The sequence below is a fragment of the Triturus cristatus genome, chromosome 6, assembly GCF_964204655.1.
Source record: "Triturus cristatus chromosome 6, aTriCri1.1, whole genome shotgun sequence".
NCBI classification, from domain to species: Eukaryota; Metazoa; Chordata; class Amphibia; order Caudata; family Salamandridae; genus Triturus; species Triturus cristatus.
The window spans coordinates 505,275,208-505,296,581 of NC_140589.1; positions in this window are offsets into that span (position 1 = coordinate 505,275,208).

Consider the following 21,374-nt stretch of genomic DNA (forward strand, 5'->3'; position numbering starts at 1 on the left):
CCTCCTAGCACACCCGTCTATGAAGACATGGATCTTCGTGAGAATACGGCTGCTGAGAAGGACGCTCTGCAACAGCCTGGGACAAGCGCCGAAGATGATGGGTCCTCGCAGGACATTAGCGACTCGCAAGATTTCAGAGCCGCCGCAGAGGCCGGTGAAAATGCAGAGGTTAGTAGGAAAATGTTATGAGCAGGTAGTTACAAAAATGATGTATTTTATTTCTTCAACTAACGTATTGTCATTCTTTCGTCTTTTGAACCTAGAGAGAAACCCCAAAAAGGCCTGCGTCAGAGTGGCGGCCTGCGTCAGAGTGGCGGCCTGCAAAAGCGAGCAATGTAATTTTCAAATGTCTGTGGTGTTCAAAACAAGCTGAAAGTTCCACATGTCAAAACCGTGATGGCTGCTATAAGTGTGTATGCGACTCCGACGCGTGTGAAAAGGAAGAGCCAGGATTGACCTACGACGACAGGCAGGCAGTTAAGGCTTTCGTCGCGTCGGTGGTACTAAACTGTGTCAAACGTGACTATTACAGCCTTTGTCAAGGTCATCAAATCAGAGATCCTCAGCAGGCGGCGCACGAATGCTTGTGTGAATCATACAGAACAAGAACAATACGATATATTTGTACTTTGTTAGACCCTTACAAGGTGTATAAACTGCTAAGGGTTGTTTATGGGTTGTACAATGAAAAGAAATATGTCCACCCTGATATGTTGAGGATCTTGACAGTGGCACTCAATGAGATCCGATATGCCTTTGACCCGAGCTTAAAATTAACCGTTATGCAGGGAATGGACACTGCTTTCAGTAGAAGGATGATAGAAAGACTCATAGCAAGGCGTATGTGTAATCTGTATAAAAAAAATAGACAAGCAGGGTCTTTGGCCCCCCGAAGACTGTTTTAAACAAGGTCTTATGTAACGTTACATGATAGCGTGTATTTAGAACAAACTAGTAGAGTGTTAAACCAAAAGGGTGGCTGTGTTAAGCCGTACTTACTATGCAGAATGTGAAAAGATATGAAACCATGGTCTATGATTTTGCTAATATTCTTTATTTTTTTAATAAAATGTTCTTACACAACACAAGCGTCATTCATTGCATGGTGTGTAATGGCTGATAACATGCAGGGGGGCCTGTTAAGAAAACTTTATTATGATACTAGGGGAGTTGGCAGCTGGGGAGCGCCGAAGCTCTATATAGAAGGGCTGTGAATGAAAAGGAGTCGGTAAGCAGAGAAGTTGTGAAGACGTGGTTATCAGGCGAGGAGGCGTATTCACTCCATAAACCGGCCAGAAGACATTTTAAGAGACGCCCGACAATCGTTAATGCGCAAATAGATTATCAATGGCAAGCGGACATAATAAGTCTTCAAGATATAGCAAAACATAACAACGGCTCTTGTTTTGTATTAACCGTCATAGATGTGTTGTCCAAGTACGCCTACGCAGAGGCGCTGCGTGATAAAAGTGGGGCTATCGTCACAACCACTTTTAAAGCCATCTTCGATAAGGGGCGTATTCCTCAAAAACTACAAAAAACAGACGCCGGAAAAGAATTCTTAAACAAGGCATTTCAGAAATTATTAAAACAGCACAATGTTCAACATTTTGTAAGACACACGGAGGTAAAAGCAGCTGTTGGAGAACGGTTTGACAGAACTTTAAAGTCTAAGATGTGGAGGTATTTTATGGCCCACAACACCTACAGATACGTGGATGTTCTGCAGGCTTTTTTAGCTGTATATAATGCCAGTTATCATAGGACCATCAAAAGGGCCCCCAAAGATGTAACACCTAGTGATTCGTTAACTGTTTGGAGAAATGTGTATGGTCGTAAATTCGATACGAAGGTGAAGAAGCCTCTTTTTAAAAAAGGTGATCACGTAAGGATTTCAAAATTGAAAGGGGTCGTCACGAAGGGTTACCAACAGACTTTTAGCGATGAAATATTTATAGTGGAAAGTGTGGCGCTTAAGGAAGGGCTGTATATTTACAGGTTAAAGGACTATGATGGGGAAACGGTGTCTGGGCGTTTTTACAAGGAAGAGTTACAAAAGGTGCCCGATGATCCGAACCGTGTGTACAGGGTTGAAAAGGTTCTGAAAAGGAAAGGTAGCGGTGCTAAGAGCCAGGCATATGTCAAATGGCGGGGATGGCCTGCGAAATTTAACAGTTGGGTGTTGGCCAGATCCCTGAAGGGTGTGTGAGCTCAAAGCAGCTGATACGATGGAGACAAAGCCCTTTTATATAACCTTACCATCCAACGCTTCTAAGGGCATGTTCCCCAACAATCAGATTTCTAATTACACCGTTAAATTGGCTAAGCCTGTGGACTTGAAAGGGGACTGGGAGGTTGCCCTAACAGAAATCCAGTACCCTAGAACATGGAATACATTTACAGCGGCCGAAACCAAGTTTCACATCAAGCGTGAACAGGACCCCAAGGGCATACACGTATCCTTCCCTCACGGCTACTACCCAAGCATTTCAAGCGTTGTCGAAGCCATCAACAAATCCATAGCTGCCATAGAACCACATCCGAATATTCATCTGGTGCTAGATAACGTTCTAAGGAAGGTGTTTCTTAAATCCATAAATCGCAACACCCTGTTTAACTGCTCCGGTAAATTAAGAAGGGTTTTAGGTACAGTACAACATGTGAAAAGTCCGGTGGAACAAGATCACACGTGCCCCAATATTAATGGGGGGTTCTACACGCTCTATGTGTATGGTGATATTGTAGAGGCTCAGAGGATCGGGGATAGTTACTCGCCGCTGTTAAGATGGGTTCATGTACAGGGTGATAATAATACGATGGTCAACATACAATTTAACAAACCTGACTACGTCGCTGTTTCTAAAAACCATTATGACACTGTTTCAATTATGATCTACGATGATCAGTCTGAGCCTGTGGCCTTTAAATACGAGAAAGTTATTGTTAAGCTTCATTTAAGGCCTAGACACGACAGGGGATATTAGGCGGACGGAATGGTGGTTATGAAAACATACGGGGACCCGTCCATGTACAGGGACTATTACAGAAGTCAAGCCGGTTATAGAGGACCCCCGTACTTCAAGGTTCACCTGTTATGTACGGTGCTGGCTTAGGAGGATTCTTTAGGAGTCTGTTTAGAAGAGCTATGCCTTTCCTGAGAAGAGGCTATGAAATTGCAAAACCTCATGTTAAGACGGCCGCCATGAGCATTGCCCAGGATATGGTGGGGTCTGTTACATCGGCGGTTGCAGCGCGCATGAACAAACAGCCGCAAGGAGGAACGGGGCTGATGTATAAGCCACGCGCGAGTGTCAAAAGGAAACGTGGGGTTTCCAGACGCAGGGGCCCTCCGGTCCCCTATAAAAAAAGGAGGAGCTCTTCAAAACGCACTCAGAAAAGAAGAACGCCAAGAAGGAAGAGAGCTGCCAAGAAGCGAAACGGCTCTAAAGTAAATATTTTTTAAAGCCTCGGAAACAGCACTATGGCCTTCGTACATTGTGGATCAGGAGAGTGCGCCAAATCAGAGTTAGACTTGTTTACTCTAAAACCCACGCAGACAAGCATCGAAAACAGCTTCTTCATGGAGGTATCACCTTTAGCAGCATTGAAGCCGTTGCCCCCCATAGAGTTTTTTGTGTCAGGGTCCACTGATATGTATTTGGATCTCAACAACACGCTGCTACATCTTATGTGTAAAATCGTAAAAGCCGATGGGACCGACATTGACGGCGACGCTAAAGTGGCAACGATCGCTTACCCGCTAGCTACCCTGTTTAATCAAGTGGACATCACCTTGGGTGATCGACTCATCACCCAGAACGATAACATGTACGCCTACAGAGCCTACATCGAGAGCATTCTAAATTACAGTAGCGACGCCCTTGACACATAACTTTCAGCGGGTCTGTTTCACAGGGATACATACGGTCAGTTTGAAATCACAGCTCTGGATGGAGCCAATAAGGGTTTTATAAAAAGAGCGGGGCAGGCATCAGGTAGTCGTACCTTTGACCTCCTGGGTCGCATACATTCAGACCTCTTCTTCCAAGATAAACTGCTCATCAACGGAATTGATCTTAAGCTGAAGCTCAATCGCAACAAGGACTCATTCTGCCTCATCAGTGGGGATGCGGAACACTACAAGCTGAGCATCCTGACCGCGAGCCTGTTTGTAAAGCGAGTGAAAGTGTCCCCGAGCGTCAGGTTAGCGCACGCCGAAGCTTTACAAATATCCAACGTCAAGTACGCTGTGGAAAGAGTATCTCTGAAGGTATTCAGTATACCGGCAGGAACCCGCTTAACACAGCAGCAGAATTTATTTCTGGGGCAGCTACCCAAACTCATCATCATAGGCTTTGTGAACAATACAGCTTTTAGCGGCACCTATGCCTCAAACCCCTTCAATTTTAAACACTACAGTATCAACTACGCGCCGTTGGTCCACGAGGGCAATGTGATTCCTGCAAAACCCTACACACCCAGTTTTACAGCCGCCAACTACGTCAGGGAATATCAAGGGTTGGTTTCGATAACCGGGAAGCATCAAAGGGACTGTGGTGTGGCCGTGTCACGAGAAGGCTATGGGAGCGGATACACGCTGTTCGCATTCGACCTAACACCCGGCATGGAAGATGGCGATCACTACAACCTGGTAAAAAATGGGAATCTAAAAGCTGAAATACGTTTCGCCGAGCCGCCGAGGACAAATGTGAACATGGTCGTATTCTCGGTATTTGACAGCATCATTCAGATCAACCACGCCAGACAGATTTTGTTCGACTATCTTTAAAACATTTGTGAAATGGACACTGTGCAGATACGTGACTTCTTAAACAGGCATAAATACGCTAGGAAATACTTTTTAGGGGTTATCCCTAGCGATGGGTTACCAACCGAAATAGGGTCAGAAAGACCGAGCACCCTAGTCTTTAACACAGACCCTCATGACAAGGGTGGGACACATTGGGCCGCCTTGTTTATAGCTAGGGACAAGGTCACAGTGTTTGACAGTACAGCAGAGTTCCCTGAACACAGTATCTATACACAGCCAATATTCAAGTTTGTGAAAAAAGCTGCAGCTGTGGTGGAGTATAACAAGCTGAGGGTGCAGGATTCCATGGCCATCACATGCGGGGAACACTGTATTTATTTTATCAGTAAAACGTCAGAGGGTGTTTCGTTTAGAAATTTCTTAAATCTATATTCAAGGGATCTTGTTAACAATGACAGTATAGTTGTGAAATATGTAAAAGAAAACACAAGGGAGTCGGTCAGACCTGTGAAAACCGAATATGCAGCTTGTCAAAACTGTAAGGGTTTATAACAGGTGTGTGCTTAATGTTGAACGTGTAAAATAAAGACATTATATATTTTTTTAAAAACATGTATTCAGACTCCGTATTTCAATATACATGCACCTTAAATGTTTTAAAAGATGACTGAGACGGATTGGAAAGTTATAACGTGTTTATTACAAACAGGTTGGTAGGTGGGTCATTAGTTTCACAAACTTTATTGAAGAAACCTATGAAGAAAAAAACCCAGACAAGTTTATACACATAATACACACAATTATTCAAAAAGTCTGTAGAACCATCAAGGCGTAATCCACGTGAGGGGTTTGGGCACTGTCATTTTGCGAGGTGGCACCGCAGGTGCAGGGGTCGACCATTTAGGGGATAGAACTTCGAACGTCAGAACCTATAGGCGATGGTAGTAGGGGGTCCTTCAAATTTTCTAGCAGGCGACGGTGTTCATTATTCCCAACGAGCGTGGAGGGTATATTGAGTTCAGCAGCGTCTTGCAGAAACTGATCCAAACCACGAGGTGCATTTTGAGGCTTTAGGATTTTGGGGTACATGTTCGACCCTGCAACTGGTTGTCCCTTGTAGAGAAATTCACCTCGCTCATTCCAAGAGGTTAGGTCTTTAGAAGCTGCGAGTTTACTCATTATCATCTGCGCCGCCCCTCTGTGCCTCTGGCTTATATTTTTTAAGAGATCGACAACAAAGGTATCTTGGGCTGTTGCAAGATCGGGAGGCGGCTGCAGGGGCTGCGGAGCGTTGGCTGGAGCTGTTCGTTGTTCAGAGTCTGGGGTATATAGTCAGCTTGTTTTTCTAGGTATTCCACTGGGTGTAGTAATTTAAGAATTTTTGGAGAGTGGCAGTGTAAAGGTTAGCCTTGTCGTAGGGATTTAGATCGGTCCTGCTCAAAATTTCTTGAATTTCAGTATCCAGGCGTAGAGTCTCATTTCTACGGATATCCCAGGCGTTGTCCGAGGAAGACCCCATATGCTCCATTTGCTGCCTAGGCACCAGATACATTTTTGTGGCATGCTCCATCACAAGCCCGAGAGGAGGCTTGTAAGTATAGGTTTAGCTATGCCCAGCAAGTTACCTATAAAACCCCCAGACTGTTTCACCAGTTTCTTCTTGGTGATGAGCGAGGCCCTTTTATTACTGAGCTTCCTGATAAGCCCCCTCTTCTTCTTCAACACCTGTAACTGACGCTTTGATATAGGGACGTTGCCTTTTAGGGTGTTTAGGGCTATTTCTGAAATGGCAGACACTAAATCGTCAGAAGCGGCGCCCAGGATGGCCTTTCTGTGTTGGGGGCTGGCTGTAGCAAGCATTTTCAGGAGAGCTAAATTGCGGCCTAGGCGGGCAGACATGGTCAACACTGTGTGTTATAAGGGTGAGTCTGTAAATGGCTCTAAAAGGCATCAGCGCGGCTTTTTATAGGTCCGGGTCTTGGGCATTGGGGTGTAAACTACCGGTAGGTCAGAGGGAAAAATATCAGCCCTCAGTCTATAGTCTTCTAGAGTTTCAGTTTTTAAGTCTACCAACAGGTACCCGTGGAGTTTTGCTGTAGCGTCGTTAAAGGCCTCCATGAAGAAGTGTGTGTTGCCGGGGTACATCTGTTTAGCGATGATGGATATTTGTTGTTTGTCACGGGGGGTTTTAAATAAAACAAGGTATGAAGCATTGAGAGCTATAGACCGACTGTTCTTACCCTTGTAAAACAAGTTCTGCACAATGTAGCAGATGCTTAGATTGCGATAATGTGAATATTGAGTAAAAGCTCTCTCTAACTCCGGATGATCACCACCTTCACGCATAAGGTAATTGACAATTATCATATTTACAAGGGTCGGGGGCAGTAGCTCATCATCGTTGAGGTTATCCGGTATACCCTCTATAAATTTGATATGGGGGAACCTCCAAGCCAAGTCTGTATAAAGAGGCTGCCAGCATGAATAAAGCCACACAATGGTGTTAGGGGTTTGGGATAAAACAGAGCCGGCATTTTCTAGGAGCTTTTTTATAAAGTAGCTTTTACCGCAGTTTGAGGGCCGTGCTAGCACGCAGGTGAACGGATGTTGCAACCTGGTGTCCATGATATGGAGGCTGGCCTTTATAACCATAAGGCAGTGTTTTATAGTCAGTAGTCAGGACCCTTTTATCAAAAACAACTCGCAATGTTTTATGTAGGGGCTGGGTTGTAATTTCCCACTTCTTTTTGGATCTGACTATGCAGGGCTGGTTCACGACTATGGTTTTAGCATTCTCAGAATCAGCTGTGGTAGCGTATTCATGCACCAGATTCTTGAAACTATCAAAATTGATTTTTAGGGTGTTGCTGACATTTAATGTTATCCCTTTGACCTTCATACACACTTTGTTCTTGTTTGTACGGTAACTGTATGTCTTAGGTCCTGAGGACGTATTACTCATCCTTATCTAGCTCGCTGGTCAGAATACCCAGATAATCCCCTAGAGGAGGGTCTTCATCCCCCGGTTTGCTCAGAAAAATCACAGTCTGTATCATGATACAAGCAGTGATCCTGGAGCTTATCCATAACCCCGTAAAGCTCTAGACGTGCGTGGGCTGTCGTGAAGCAGGCTATGAAAATGTTTATGTTGTTACTCGTCGTGGGGTACTCGTGGGTGTATTTCCAACACAAAGCAGCGGTATCGTCATCGATAAACTCACAGCTGGACACTTCGTAGCACGGAGCAAACAGGTACTTGAACAGTTCATCAGGATCTGTTATTAAGGTAGTATTTGACAGGTTTGTGCGCTGTGCAAATTTTCCCCACAAGGAGTTGAGACAGAGTTTGGCTAACTGACGGCGTGCAGGGTTGACCTCTATCAGATGGGGGCGTAAACAGATACCCTCCTGAGCGTAGTAGTCAGCGATATATTTCTGTTTTGCATCCTGACTAGTACACCATTCTGGATACCCTGAGGCCTCCTGTTTGTCTCTGAGAAACAAATTAATATAGGGTGCAAAGAGTTGTGTTGTAGTGTTCTTAAAATGCCACACTTCGTGTACTCTGCCGAGCCTGTACCCTTTCTCTAAGGCAGCCTGTACCTCGATGCTACACCAAGTCCCTATGAGCATCCTTATGATAACTATGGTTTGGCTTTATCAAAACATGTCGTGTAAGGTGTCTAACACTTTGGAATAATACCCCCATACCATTTCTGGTGATGAGGATATTATTCCTCCCTTCTAGAGGGAGAGACATGTTAAAATCCTACTTTGTTGTTTAACTCTCACCAAAGCCTCAGCCTCACAAAATGGATGCTGCTGCCACAGACACGAGTCTGATCTCCTGCAGCTGGGAGCCCTCCCAGCCAGGGAGGCCTGGACAATAGGTTTCCTGCTTGGGGAGGCCCTAGCACCTCCCCAGACAGACTTTAGTGTATTGGGGCAGGGAGGGCTGAAAGGAATGAGACATGCCTGGGGCACACAAGGTGCTCCTTGCATAGTCCAGTTCAAACCGGTGCTGGGGCACTCCAGCCCCAGCTCTGGCGCGAAACTGGACAAAGGAAAGGGGGTGTAGCCACTCCCCCTCCTGGTCCCACTCATAGGAGGGACCTTGCAGGTAGCCCAGCCCACTAGCCCAGTATATCAGTAGGTAGCTGGGCCCTGAAAATTAGATTAACCTGAAACTGCAACTTGAACAGAAACTCTGGACCTTCGACATTCGACCTCAGGAAGAAGACTGAAGAAATCTCCCTTGTGGCCAAGGAGTGACCACCCTGGGCAACCAGGCACCATCCAGCGATTGCTGCTTGCTTTGCGACTGATCCTACGAGGGCCGACTGCAGAGACAGACCAGCGCCGAGACTTCCAGACACCTCTGAACCAGATCCACATCTCCAGCGAAGCTGAGACCCGTGGAGGCGACGAGTGACGTGGGACCGGCGACTTGGGAAAAGTGGCTAGTAACTGACTAGCGCGACTTCCGAGGCTCTCTCAAGGCTGTGCTTGGGGAATTGAGAAGCCCCAATCCCGAGCACCATCTGCAAAGAAGATCAGCTCCCCACACTTCACGTGTTCTGCGTGGGGCCCTTCTGCACCTGAGTTGCTCGACGTGTTGTCCGGTTGCTGGCCCGTTGGCTAGTAGCCTCTGCGACGACGAACCTTTGTTTTCATCTTGCTGGTCCGGCTCCTCCAGACTGGCACCCACTCCTATGTGAAAGAGAAGCACCCCAGACCTTCCTGGTCTGCACCAGAAGCAAGTCCTCCATCCTGCGTGGGTTCCGCTTGCCAAGGCTTGTTGGGTCCTAGCTCGACATCGACGCCGCCGACAGCAAGAGCCTTCGTGGGACAGCTCACCTCCTGGTCCTGGTCGTCCTCGACATCTCCTGGTACCCGTGGCTGCTGCGACAAGCTTCACCTCTTCATCTGCATCTGCACGACATCGCCTGGTTCCTTCCTGGTTCCTTCACGGCTCCTGGCTGGTGACCTAGACTCTGTCCCTTCTGCTTGCAGGTTCCTTCCTTCTTGATCCCATCCTTGGGATCCACCGGACACTCTTCACTGACTGCCTGTCAGCAACTTTCCTTCAGGCATCCATAGAAGTCAACGACGAAACCCGACGCAAGTTCACACCTATGCACCCGCAGCCCGTGGGCTAGGTAACTTGAGTACTTCGGTGCTCACAAGGGTATTGACTATCCTAGGGTCTAGTTTCCAAGTCTCGACTTTCTAGCTATTCCAGAAGTGTCCTAAAACTGTTAATTTCTAATAACTACTATTTCTATCGACTTTTACGCATTACGCGTGAGTGTTTCCACTCTGCACCTGAATCCCGTGGGCCACCCACTTCCTAACCTTTGGTAGTATAGTGTAGCCCCAGCGATTCCCTAGGCCTAGGCCTATCCTGTGTTCGTGACAGTGGTTCTTATACCACTTACTTAGTATATGGTTTGCGTGGCCCCTAGGGCCTAACTGTATTACTTACCTGTGTGACTTAATGTATGCTTAAATAAGACTGTGTTGTACTTACCTCGAATCTCATAAAGAGTGCTGAGGGTTTGACTAGAATAAATACATTCTATTTTTATATATATCTGTTGTGGTGTCCTTTCATTTGGTATTCAAGGGATTACAAATGGTATAACAGCTGGCTTCACATGCCATACAGAGTTTAGCCTCAGACTGCTCTTGTCCATGCTACCACTAGGATAGCTGGTCTATAAGGTTGACTGTACAACCAATCACCATAAGGGTTGTTTGGACTGATACAAGGTGTACACTAGAATTAGTGACATCATATATCAGGCCAACTTCTCACATTGGTGAGCAGCAGTTGGGATCTGAGCTTGCTGTTGTTAATACCATTGTAATCTTGAGATACTAAATTGAAAGATCACATAGATATTGTTAGGTACATATAACATAGATTATAAATACTTAAGTCCTACTGGACATAGTTGTTGTAGGTTGAAGGGCCTAGCACACCCTGACTACAGCTACTAGAGAGGTTTAGTAGATACAACTAGTGTAGGTAGGTGCACACACCACACCCTCACTAGAATTATGTCCCTGAATGGAGATCACACTGATACTCCCTCAGAAGAGGAGAATCCTAGACAGATTCCCTCTAGATATGATGCATTCACTTTCCAGGAGATGAGACAACTGTGTACCTCCAGGAGATTAAAACAGGGTTCCAACCCTACCCTTAGACAGCTAGTGGAGCTTCTGGAGTCCTATGATGCTGAAAGAGCTGCCAAGTATGGTGCCATAGCTGTAGATAAGGGCCTCCCCTCCACCGAAGAGACCCCTGACTTAACTGATACAGATGAGTCAGAAGAGACCTCAGAGGAAGAGGGAGGTAGCAAGACCCCAGTCAGAAGACTTAGTCAGGCTAACTTAAGCTTGCATGGGAGCTTCCCTTACAGGCCCCCAAGTAATCTTAAAAAGAGAGATAGGAGGGGTAGGTCTCCCTCAGGGGACTCTCTCCACTCCTATCACTCAAGAAGCTCCAATGCTTCATCCCACAGGGGGATGACTTCCCCCCAGAGGAGAGAGCATAAGGCCAGAATGAGGGAAGCCAAACTGAGGATTGAAAGGGAAGAACTTGCCCTTGCCAAAGAGAAGCTTGCTCTGGCCAGAGAGCAAAAATTGTGTGGGTAAGAACCCACTGGTGGCAGCAACATTCCTAGAGATAGGGATAGGTCTTATGACCATAGAAACCTAAGCAAGATAGTCCCCCCATATCAGAATGGGGATGACATCCACAAGTGGATGACTGCTTTGGAGAGGGCCTGTAAAGTACAGCAGGTACCCCAGAGTCAGTGGGCAGCTATCTCGTGGCTCTCCTTTTCTGACAAAGGTAGAGACAAGCTCCTCACAGTCAGTGATGAGGATGCTAACAATTACAAAGTCCTGAAGAGTGCTCTGATAGATGGGTTTGGCTTAACCACTGAGCAATATAGGTTGTTGTTCAGAGACACCCAGAAGACACAGACACAGGACTGGTCTGATTTTATGGATTGTGCCACTAAGGCTTTGGAGGGTTGGTTAACTGGCAGCAAGGTGCAGGACTATACAGGATTGTACAACTTGATTATGAGGGAGCAGATCCTTAGTAATTGTCAAAACCAGCTTCTCCATCAACACCTGGTAGACTCAGATTTGACCTCTCCCCAAGAATTGGGAAAGAGGGCAGATAAATGGGTCAGGACCAGGATTAGGCCTCAAAATCAGGGTGGTGACCAAAAGAAAGATACCACCAAGCCTCAAGAGAAGGGTGGGGATAAAACAAAAGAGAAATCTTCCTCAGGGCCCCCAAAACTCCACACAGGGTGGTGGGTCCCAAGCTCCCTCCTCTACCACAGTTAAAAAGCCTTACTGCCATGAATGTAAAATTCCTGGGCATTGGAAAACTGACAGCAGGTGCCCAAAAGCTAAAAACAAAACTGTTCCTCCAATTACTCCTGTCACACCACCTATTACTGTCAGCAGTAATCCCCCAGGTGGTGGGAGTGCCCCCAAAAATTTGGTTGGGTTTTCTTGGGGAAAACAGGGGGACCCTGGCTTAGCTAAGTTCCCTACAGCAGCTACTCTTGTCTGTGATGGTGGCATGGGTTTTGCCAACTTCACTGCCTGTCCCAACACCTTGGGTAGGTACAGACAGGAGCCCTACATCAATGGTAGAAAAGCTGAGGCCTACAGAGACACTGGAGCTAGCATCACTATGGTGGCCCATAGGCTAGTTCCCTCTGAGCAGCTTTTGCCTGGTTTCTCATACCAGGTAACTAACATTGATGGCAAGCAGAACAGTCATCCCATGGCAGAGGTATGTCTCAGCTGGGGAGGTGTCATTGGCCCTAAAAGGGTGGCAGTGTCCCCAACCTTGCCTGTAGACTGCTTACTGGGGAATGACTTAGAACTCTCAGCTTGGGCTGGAGTTGAACAAGACACCCATTCTAAAATGGTAGGCCTTTCACAAAAGGGTAGTGGGGTTGTGCCAGCCACAACCCCTGTCCAAGTAGATTTCCTTCCTGAAAATTTTGGAAGGGCAGTGGTAGCCACAGCCCAGGCAAAGACAGACTTCCCTGTAGAGATTGGCAGAGCTGTGACAGTCACAGCTCAACCCCAAACTGAGTGCCTCCCTGAAAAGGTTGGCAGGACTGTAATGGTCTCAGTCCATACTCAGACTGACATAGGTGTAGTGAAGCCTGAAACTATGGATCACTCCACACAAACAGAGAGTAGTGGGGAGGAAGAAAAGTCTCCCTCTCCCCAGACATTAGGAAAAGGTTAGCCTCCTCAGCGATCTGACCTCACCCCTTGTGAAAGAACTGCCCCAGAGGTAGCCAGGCCTGGCCTGGCAGAGCCTCTGATGTCAGTGGACCCTTCCAAGGTGGAACCCAGTCTGGTGCAGGTAGCCTGCCTCTCTCTACCCTGCCTCAGTCAGCCCAGGGCTACAGCGGTCAGGGAGGCCAGTGGACCCCAAGAGGGCCCCTGCCCACAAGAACCCCCCCATCAAAAGAATGAGGATTGCCTGGCTAGTAGCCCTAGCCAGGTGATGGTTAAAAACATTCCTGAGGGATCTCCTTTACAGGTAGTTAGGGACCTCCCCCAGAGGGATTCTGTTGGGCACAGGCAAACATGGGACCTTAGGGCCCCAAACCTGACCTGTCCCTCCAGTAAGCCCACAAAAGGGACCCAGCCTCCAGCTTTAGGTAGCCAGAGGCTGACCCTGAGAGCACAGGGCAACTCAGTTAAAGAAAGAAAGGCATCCATGGTGGAGGATGATTGGAGGAAGCTGAGGCCTCAATTTGAGGACCCTCACTTCAGTACTCTCAACACCAGCCTTTTACTTTGCAAAGACACACCAAAGGTAGAGATTCCCTATGGTGGAGACCCTATGATACCTTTAGGGTGAGGGATTGCTTATAGCGGACCATGAGACAGGGGGTAACCATGCCAGTGCTGGTTCTTCCTTATATGGCCACTTAGGCAATATAGGCTTACCTTGTCAAGGACAGCCTTATCTCCTTTCGTTTGGGGGGGGGGGGGGTTGTGTAGGAAGGTGAATATCTGACTATCGTTACCCCCAACTTTTTGCCTAGTGTTTAGCTGGTTTTTCGACTTAGTTGGCCTGAGATCCTGCCATTCAGGGTCTCAGGCTGTCTGCTCTCTCTTTAAAATGGACTCCATGTACCCTACGTACATACCCAATTGGTAAGGATCACCTTATTGGACCCTGTACAGTGTACCCTAGGTACCCAGGGCCTAGGCCTACCAGGGGCTGCAGCATGTATTATGCCACCCCTGGCCTGGCCTTCCATTATGACACAACTGGCTGATCACTCAGCTGGGGCAAGGTCGTTTAATCACCCCTTGCTTAGGTGTAGTATTCCTATACCTACCTTATATATAGACACATGTGTACCTTTCAGCCACTCCTATGGCAGGCCTTAACAATCCTGGAGGCAGAGTGCTTGGTAACATGTGAGATGGTGCTCTAGCATGAGCTGAGCCTGTCTGCAGCTTTCAGGACCATGTCCTTATAGCTGTTCTATGATATAGCCTACCATATACTCTTAAAGTACCTTATAATCTTAAACGGTTATGGTAACTATGGTTTGGCTTTATCAAAACATGTCGTGTAAGGTGTCTAACACTTTGGAATAATACCCCCATACCATTTCTGGTGATGAGGATATTATTCCTCCCTTCTAGAGGGAGAGACATGTTAAAATCCTACTTTGCTGTTTAACTCTCACCAAAGCCTCAGCCTCACAAAATGGATGCTGCTGCCACAGACACGAGTCTGACCTCCTGCAGCTGGGAGCCCTCCCAGCCAGGGAGGCCTGGACAATAGGTTTCCTGCTTGGGGAGGCCCTAGCACCTCCCCAGACAGACTTTAGTGTATTGTGGCAGGGAGGGCTGAAAGGAATGAGACATGCCTGGGGCACACAAGGTGCTCCATGCATAGTCCAGTTCAAACCGGTGCTGGGGCACTCCAGCCCCAGCTCTGGCGCGAAACTGGACAAAGGAAAGGGGGTGTAGCCACTCCCCTTCCTGGTCCCACCCATAGGAGGGACCTTGCAGGTAACCCAGCCCACTAGCCCAGTATATCAGTAGGTAGCTGGGCCCTGAAAATTAGATTAACCTGAATCTGCAACTTGAACAGAAACTCTGGACCTTCGACATTCGACCTCAGGAAGAAGACTGAAGAAATCTTCCTTGTGGCCAAGGAGTGACCACCCTGGGCAACCAGGCACCATCCAGCGACTGCTGCTTGCTTTGCGACTGATCCTACGAGGGACGACTGCAGAGACTGACCAGCGCAGAGACTTCCAGATACCTCTGAACCAGATCCACATCTCCAGCGAAGCTGAGACCCGTGGAGGCGACGTGGGACTTGGGAAAAGTGGCTAGTAACTGACTAGCGCGACTTCCGAGGCTCCCTCGAGGCTGTGCTTGGGGAATCGAGAAGCCCCAATCCCGAGCACCATCTGCAAAGAAGATCAGCTCCCCACACTTCACGTGTTCTGCGTGGGGCCCTTCTGCACCTGAGTTGCTCGACGTGTTGTCCGGTTGCTGGCCCGTTGGCTAGTAGCCTCTGCGACGACGAACCTTTGTTTTCATCTTGCTGGTCCGGCTCCTCCAGACTGGCACCCGCTCCACTGTGAAAGAGAAGCACCCCAGACCTTCCTGGTCTGCACCAGAAGCAAGTCCTCCATCCTGCGTGGGTTCCGCTTGCCAAGGCTTGTTGGGTGCTAGCTCGACATCGACGCCGCCGACAGCAAGAGCCTTCGTGGGACAGCTCACCTCCTGGTCCTGGTCATCCTTGACGTCTCCTGGTACCCGTGGCTCCTGCGAAAAGCTTCACCTCTTCACCTGCATCTGCACGACATCGCCTGGTTCCTTCCTGGTTCCTTCCCGGCTCCTGGCTGGTGACCTAGACTCTGTCCCTTCTGCTTGCAGGTTCCTTTCTTCTTGATCCCATCCTTGGGATCCACCGGACACTCTTCACTGACTGCCTGTCAGCAACTTTCCTTCAGGCATCCATAGAAGTCAACGACGAAACCCAACGCAAGTTCACACCTATGCACCCGCAGCCCGTGGGCTAGGTAACTTGAGTACTTCGGTGCTCACAAGGTTATTGACTATCCTAAGGTCTAGTTTCCGAGTCTCGACTTTCTAGCTATTCCAGAAGTGTCCTAAATCTGTTAATTTCTAATAACTACTATTTCTATCGACCATTACGCGTGAGTGTTTCCACTCTGCACCTGAATCCTGTGGGCCTCCCACTTCCTAACCTTTGGTAGTATAGTGTAGCCCCAGCGATTCCCTAGGCCTAGGCCTATCCTGTGTTCGTGACAGTGGTTCTTATACCACTTACTTAGTATATGGTTTGCGTGGCCCCTAGGGCCTAACTGTATTACTTACCTGTGTGACTTAATGTATGCTTAAATAAGACTGTGTTGTACTTACCTCGAATCTCATAAAGAGTGCTGAGGGTTTGACTAGAATAAATACATTCTATTTTTATATATATCTGTTGTGGTGTCCTTTCATTTGGTATTCAAGGGATTACAAATGGTATAACAGCTGGCTTCATATGCCATACAGAGTTTAGCCTAAGACTGCTCTTGTCCATGCTACCACTAGGATAGCTGGTCTATAAGGTTGACTTTACAACCAATCACCATAAGGGTTGTTTGGACTGATACAAGGTGTACACTAGAATTAGTGACCTCATATATCAGGCCAACTTCTCACACACCATACAATACTTCTTCAGTGAGTCTTTGGTCATGTGTGCTCGCTCTTTCCTTCCCATGTAAACTTCTGTGAAAAGGCCCTCTCAACATTGGCACTTGATATGGGCAACGCCAAAACAGCCAGTACACAATTTGTTAACTCCGGCCACTGACATAGCTTTCCATCCCAATACTGGTTCGCTTGAAGATTGCCATTCTCAGGGCAGGTTCTGCAGCATTTGCTTTGATCTGGGCGCTTATGCCCTCAGAGTTGTTGAAGCGATCAAAAATGAAGAAGCACTTTTGAAATTACTGTGGAAATTCCCCTTAACGGAAGGGATCTATAACAGAGTACCACAGTGAGGTTTCATTGACTTCAAATGCCATTGGTGGTGAAGGGACATTTCTATGCATCATTGCAAGCCATTTCTCATATATTGTAAAATAAAAGTTCCTGATTTGCTCTTTATCATTGCTTTGCTTACCAAGTGGCAAGCGCTCTAACACGGAACTTGTTGCAGTTTCAAAGTCACTAAAGGTGTCGCCCGGCCTACTCTCAAGGAGATGTTTCACATCTACACCAATTATGCTGAACACTTGGCATCAAGGGTTTTTTCAGACTCTAGTTTTTTATTATGTCCACTACAGCAGTTAGGTTTTCCTGTAAAAACCTAAGAATGCAGTAGAGTGTACTTTTTTCACATCACTATCAATATGTGACCAAAGATCCTCACATTTCTTACCTTTGGCATCATCACTCTGCAAAAATTCTGAAAACAGTTGCCACATGGATAATATACCATTCATAGCCCCTTGGACTGAGAACCATCAGCTAAGGGACACAGTTGTGAGGACTCTTTCTTTAATGCCACACAAAGCACGAAATTATAAATATATGCGTTTTAGTTCCTGTGCATAGGAAAACAGTGCACTAGAATGGACTAAAAAATCAATAGCATTCTTCATTAACTCTGAAGATTGTAAAGATGCTTTCAGCATACCATCTAACAAGTGGCAAGGATCTCTTATAGGGAAGCACTTCAGCTCAGGTATCAATTTTGACAGGTCATCACACAACTTTTCATATACGTAGCTGAATAACTGCAAATACAAACAATATCACTCCAATCTTTGTTGAACTTGGAAAGAACTTTTTTTGCAGAGCATTCCAAGTGAAATTGCATTCCATGTTTTCCAAAAGTCTAGTGTCATATTTTAACCACTATCCCAGATGCTTGGTGATAGCGCTCTTTTCACAAATACTTGTCACTATACCTTGCATTGAATGTTTAAAGCCTCAGGTGTTGGCAATTCGCCTACTATCAATACTGGCTCACTAGAAACTGGGGGTTTTTACCCATTCTCTGTGGGTAAATGTGATGACACATTTGGAAAGATTCTTATGAAACCAGCCATTTTACCGATCAGTAAAAAAATCAAATATGATTTTGATGTTTCCTGATTCTCTACAGTTTATAAAATAATTAAACAAGACCTAAAACATGCTTCTAAACTCTACATCTTTAGACCAAAGACCACAGAACTGAAAAAACCAAAAGGAAGAAAATGAAATATTTTAGTGGCATCACTAAACAACAAAACTGAAGCAGAATAATGTTAGCCCAGCCTTTCTTACTGCTAGCTTGTATAACAAAGTTACATTGTATTGGCCCCTTCAGGAAGGAAAAAAATGACTCTTTCACTCCCTTTTTCCTTTCTTTGAATGGCATTTAGTTTGTGGCTGTGTAGGTGTTTTTTCAGTGTTTATATGTTTTCACTTGTGAGGGCTATTTCTCTTTCAGTGGGGTTTTATCAGTTATTATAGGTTTAAACCTAAAACCGGACAGCCTATGTATGCTCAAGCAATCTTGCGAGCGACAAAACATCCTACATGTGCCACACCTTACCTTCAGGGTGGTGTCTTCTATGCACCCGTCCCTCTGACACATCTTACAATGCATTTCACACTGGTGATATGTTCTATTGTTGTATATATGGTCATAATGGGCGCACACATTCTTAACCCCCAGAAAACCTTTAAGGTTCAAGATTCCGTAAAAATGATTTTCATTGTGTAGGACATGTACGGTCTTGTTTCTCACACGTTCCCCGGTTGTAAAGTACTGCCAGGAGCCGTTGTGATAAAGAACTTTCACCGTCACTGCGAAATAGTTCTCAAAAAGACCTATGTCACCAAAGCCGACCATGCGGTCAGGAGGTATTTCAAGAACCTCATGGGCTTCAGCCGCTCTAGACAGGATGACAGCGTCAGGGGTCTTGCGATCCATCAACAGCCCCACGATGCTGGCCGCCAGACAGGTATTGGCTGCGTTGCTGTTAAAGTTGAGCAGCCACCGTTGTTTCATACCAATTATCTGACTGTATAGTATGCTCTTTAAAGGTCTGGAAACACCCGCCTCACGCCCCCGTACAATGAGGGCTATGACTCTAAAAGTGCCATAGTCGACTAGTTCAGTCTTACTCTGTAAAAGCCTGGAGAGGTTTTCTAAAAATTGCACAGCGTCAAACACATCTCGGGCCTTCCTCCTGGTGAACAAAGGCCTGTCAAAACCCTGCCCCTGGAAGCGGAGTTGGAAAAAGTCATTAGGACCCACATCGCGTAACAACCTTTCTATGAGCTCCTGCACAGCCTGATGTATAGCTAGAACCCCATGATCGGGTGATGTTATTTGGTGTAGGTTAACAAATCTAAACTCCTCACAGTGTTCTAAGGCGTTAAACCTCTCTACAGGGCGCCTGTAACTTCTAACACTCTCTAAAAACAAGGGCTCTGAACCCTCATCATCAGGAGTGTGACTTACGCCGTTGTTCTCTGGTGTGTCATTTTGGGGGGTCAGGACGTGACCTGTCTCGGGGATCCTTGTAAACCTCCGGGTAGTGCATATTCTAGCCTTCTTCAGCTTGCATATTAAAAGCCTACGCTGCTTTGCACTATTAACCCACTTTTGTTTTTTTTTTACGGGCCCAGGCTTTTCTAGGATCCAGGCCCCAGCCTATCTGAACAGATTGGTTTGTGGCGGTGTACGTCTTGTTCAGGGAGGCCTCCACTACAGATCCACCCCGAGGTTCTTCTGAATGTTCAGAGGTTTGGAGTTTTAACGCTCCACCCACTACCCCCTTCAAATGGCCGACCCTAGGGATGTTAGTTCCTGCCCCTATGTATTGGAGGTTGTGTGGTGCTGAGTTAAGTATTTCAGGCTGTGTTTCAGGCGTTGGTCTTGAAACTATGGTACCTTGTTTGAAGGGTTCTAGGGAAACAGGGGTGTCTTGTTTGAGGGGGTCTAGGGAAACCGGTGGCCGCGGCTTCAACAGTTGTATGAAGCGTAAGGACTTTGTCAGTAACCTCTGCACCTTACGGTTATACTTTGATTTCGGGGGCCTCTTATGCGCCCCACAGACCACAGGACTCTTTAGGGGTTGGCACTGCCATAGTCACGCCCTTATACCACATATGTCTGCCACAGCCGCCTGACACATCTGGATGATCACTTTTTTACACATATCAATCCTTTGCACGACCTTCTGTTGGGCCGCCCTCTTGAATATGTTACTGGTAATCCCCAGCCCCAATTTTAATTTAGCGGCATTCGCCTGGCGTTTTAGTTTTCTAAAGGCCATCTGCATCTCTTTTACATGCGCCCCCAAGACCGCATGTGTGTTTATAGAACCGTCTTGCGTCTGATTAGCTGGGACCACCTTGCGTGGTCTTATAAATGGCTGTAACACCGCAGGCCCCTCTTTACGGCTAACCGCCTTAGCCCCTTTCTGTAAAGCCTGTGCCGGTAGTGTTTTAGAAATAGGCACCCATTGCGAATGCCCTGGTGTGTCCATGAGCGGATAAGTACCCCAGGGGTGTGCAATAAGCGGCAATGACCACTGGTCCAAGGCGGTATTGTTATCTCCACATATTGTTATGGGCAGTGTGGGGCTTACGCTAGACGCAGGGCTGGTAGGGTCGTATGCTCCCGGTGGGGTAATAGAGGACACAGGGTATGAGGATTGTGTGGGGGTGTCGTCGTAGTAATCAGGGGGGCTAGCAGAAATGTCTGTGTTATGGTGTGGTGCATGGTTCCCAGGGCTCTGTAAACCCCTGTTGTTCGAAGCCTCCTTGTGCCCCGCTTCTGTGGTTCTACCTACGCTGTCTACCAGGCCACCCAAAGCCTTGAGAACGTCGGTGCTCCCGTTATAAAGCCCTCCTAATTGCGTATTATCACATTTGGAGACCCTAGGCTGGTCCTGAACGCTTATAGTCTGCTTTGGGGTCTGAGCCGCGGTGTGCACCTCTACACGAACCGTTAGTTTATTTGAAACTGTCTGGGGTTTCAGGACACAGACTGGATCCTGAGGTGTAATAGGGTTCAGGGGCAGCGCTATCTGTAGCTTTGGGACCCCAGGCTTCAGCTTAAGATATTAAGATATTTTCTTGAGAGGCGCGCTGTTTTAGGGGTCTGTGGCGGCACCAGCTCTTCTACAACCGGCGGTACAACTACCACCTCCCTGGAGATCAGGGGGGTATAGACATCATTCAGGGGTTTAGCAACCGTTTTTACGGATAGGTCTAAGGGTTTTGATTGTTGCTCAGGACTCCTCGGGTTCTTCTCAGGGCTTGAGGGCCTTGCCTGGACCTCTGGGGGCACCTGCTCCTTCTTCTTCTTGAGGTTTAAGGGTTCGGTTTGGGGCTCTGTGAATACAAGGGTGGCCTTCTCACGTTTTAAAGGGTAGGGGCGGTTCTCTGAGTCCCGGTGTTTCTTCTTCAGGGATGCCATGCTTGAGACACCTTTCCCTTTTGATACCCTGAGAGGGCTCAGACCAGCTGTACCGTTTTTACACAA